Below are 3,581 nucleotides of genomic sequence, written 5' to 3' on the forward strand. Positions count from 1 at the left end.
ACTTAGAGAGAACCTGTCTCAAAATTATAAATAAAAAAATAAATAAATAAATAATAGGACTGGTTAAACCCTTTGGGGTTGTGGACTCCGCTCTTCTCAATTCACCAGTTTTCCTTCCTGTGTTTCAGAGCTCCGGGGTTAGGTAGGTGCACATCTCGTGCACCACACCTGTCTGAGGAACTGGCCATTTCATCCTATGAAGTGTTCATATTTATCTCTGGTTACACTCTTGGGTTAGGAATTTGTTTTATAGGATATTGACACACCCAAAGTAGCTCCCCTGAACCTCCTGCATCCGTGGTTTGTCTTCTGTTATCATTTTACTTTCACACGGTTGCTTTAAATGTATGAATTTGGTTCAATTACTGGCAGACCCCTTCTTATGTGAGATATATATATACTGTAAAAGACACTTTGCCTTCTTTTATGTGCATTTTCTTTGTTTTCGCATTTCTTTCTGGCAGATCCTTTTAATCTTGGTCAGTTTTCATCTTGTATATAAATCTGTAGACATTGCTTTGGTTCCATTCCTTCTCTGGTGCATTCTTGTGGGTGTACTTCTGTTGGTAGTCCAACATCTCATTTTTATAGTTCGAGGTACCTTGTCTTGCAACTTTCGATATCCTGAATGAGAACTACCGTGTACAACGAAGTGCATCCATTTAAAGTGTGCACACCAGTGGCGCCAGCACCTCATTCAAGACGCAGGGCTTCCTACCACCCCCACCTCCAATTTCTTCATGCTCTTGGCAATCCATCCACCAGCCCCAGGTGAGGACTGAACTGTAATTATAGGTTAGTTGATGCTTTCTAGAATTTCATGTAAATGGAGTGATACAGAATAGACTCTCTAAGCATGACTTTTCACTTCACATTTTGAGGTTCATCTGTATTTTCGTATTATCAGTAGTTCATTCATTTTTACTGCTGAGTAAATCTCGCTGAATAGAAACACCATATTTTGCTTATGCATTCATTCGCTTATTGATGGATGTTTTTAATAAAGCTGCTATAAATATGTGTAGCATGTCTTTCTGTGGACATGCTTTCATTTCTCTTGGGAAAATATCTGGGAGTTGAATGACTCAATTGTATGGTAAGGGGACACTCAGTTATTAAACATTCATACGGACTTTGTAAGGTAGTTTGGCCAGGGTACATCTTACCAGTGGAGTTTAAATTTCAAATGATCCACATCCTTACTAACACTGGGGTCTTGTTAGCATTTTTAACTTGCTTGTTAAACTTTAGCTGTTCTCCTTGTACTTTAAATTTACATTCCCTGGAAGCTAATGGTATTAAGCATCTTTTTGTGTGTTTACTGCTTATTTGTAAATTGTTGTGGAAGCTTCTTTTAAAATACCTTATTCATTTTGATATTGGTTTGCTTAACTTTATACTAAGTTGTATAAGTTCGTTGTATATTCTGGATATAAATTTCAGGTACACAGATAGTAAATTCAACCTTCTTCTTCTTCTTCTTTATTTTTTTTTAAACCATGCCTTTTGGGGAGAAAAGATTCTGGTTTTGATCAAGTCCAATTCATCAACATTTTGCTTCATGGTTCATGCTTTTCTTGCCCTAAGTAATCTTTGCTTATCTCAAGGTAGCAAATTTTTTCATGAGTTTTCTAATAGAAGTAAATTTTTGTGTATGGTGCAAGGTAAGCATTGTTTTTTTCACCTTGTTTGCTGAAAAAAAAAAATCTTCCCTTACTCTATTTAATTGCCATGGCAATGTTGTAAATGGGTTGACGAAGAATTGCTTTTTTGGGAACAGTGGAAGGCTGGGACTAGATTCGCCTTCCTATGTAAAGCCAAAAAAAAAAAAAAAAAAAGAGAGAAAGAAAAAAAGAAAGAGAGAGGACAAAAAAAAGACAAAATATATGAATTTAGACATCATATATCTGGCAACAAAGGACAGTGACATCTGAATAGCAGGAGGCAAACAATGGCTGTGGCTCACTGCCTTAGGAGAGTCTGCAGGCCATGGTGCAGAGAGAAGAATCAAGGGGAGCCGGGGGTCTCTCTGAGCTGAGGACCTGGAGCAGAGTCCAGAGACCCTAAGGTTCCTGAAGGAGAACCTGGTGACCCCCAGAGGGTGCACCCCAAGGCCTGGGAAAGAGCCACCTACAGCCTAAGAGAGACCAGCACCGCACTCCCACAGGGCAGGGCAGGAGCCTGCTCCCACAGCAAGACTGGGGGAAAAAAACCTCATAATTCATGAATCACTGAGTAGATCTCAGAAAGGTCTTGCCTCAGGCATGGGAAATAATTAACCTCAGAATAAATGCTGCTGTGGTACCACTTACCAAATCTTAAGGAAAAACCAAAAGGATTGAACTTTTCCCACTTAACTGCATCCCAGAACAAATCCCCCAAATATTTATTGGAATACAGAAATACAAATGCTCCTCAGTGGGTCACATCCCATGAACCCATTGTAAGTCGAAAACATGGTAAGTAGAAAATGTGTCCATACACCCAACCCACCCAATATGGCAGCTCAGGCTAGCCTACCTGAAATGGCTCAGAGCGCTTACATTGGCCTAAAATCATATAACTTGGGCAAAATAATATAACTCAAAGTCTTTTTTATAACAAAGTGTTGAATATAGCATGTAATTTATGGACTACTGCCCTGAGAATGGAAAAATGAATGGTTATATGAGTACAATTTCACACCACCAGAGAGTTGGAAACCATTGAGTTGAACAATTGTTAGGTCAGGCCCCTTCTGTATTCTTGAATGTAGCTCTCTGGTGTGCAATCAAAGATGACCAGGCATGCAAAGGAGTAGGAAATCACAGCCACCATGAGGAGAAAAATTTTCAAAAATCAATCAACCAAAATTGACCACAACTGACACCCCATGTTAGAATTAGCAGACAAAATATTGACATATAAAGAAGCTTTACTAACTGCATTACACATATTCAAAAAGCTAAGAAGGAAGATTTTATGTGTCCTTATATATACACACACAATGACACATTCATTCATTGTTTCAGTCATGTATATTATGATGGTCCCATAAGATGATGTCACCTTGTGATGGAGCCATCTTAGTTTGTAAGTGTACTTTATAATGTTCACAGGTTAACAAAATTACTAAATGGCACATTTCTCAGAGTATATCCCCATCATTAAGAGATGTGTGACATATATAGGATAAAGCACAAATAACAGATGTAAAATACAATATGGATGTATATTTAGATATGCATAGGTAGTTTGAAGGAGCAAACAATATTTCTGGGATTAAGAGTTAACTGTATTAAACACTGAAGAAAAAAGGATTAGTGAACTTGAACACAAGGCAATAGGAACTATTCAAAATGAAAATCAAAGAGAAAGATAATTTATGAAAATAAAATGAACATTAGTGAACTGTGTGGTGATTTCAATCAGCCTAAATATATGTGTAATTATAGCTCTTGAAGAGAGAGGGAGACAGAAAAAATAAAAATAAATGACCAAAAAATAAGCAAAAGAAACATGAAGGAAGCAATGCTAAGGCACATAACAGTCATATTGTTCAGAATTAGGAATAAAGAGAAAATCTTAACAGTAACCAGGGG

Source organism: Callospermophilus lateralis, chromosome 10 (genome assembly GCF_048772815.1).
Source record: "Callospermophilus lateralis isolate mCalLat2 chromosome 10, mCalLat2.hap1, whole genome shotgun sequence".
Lineage (NCBI taxonomy): Eukaryota > Metazoa > Chordata > Mammalia > Rodentia > Sciuridae > Callospermophilus > Callospermophilus lateralis.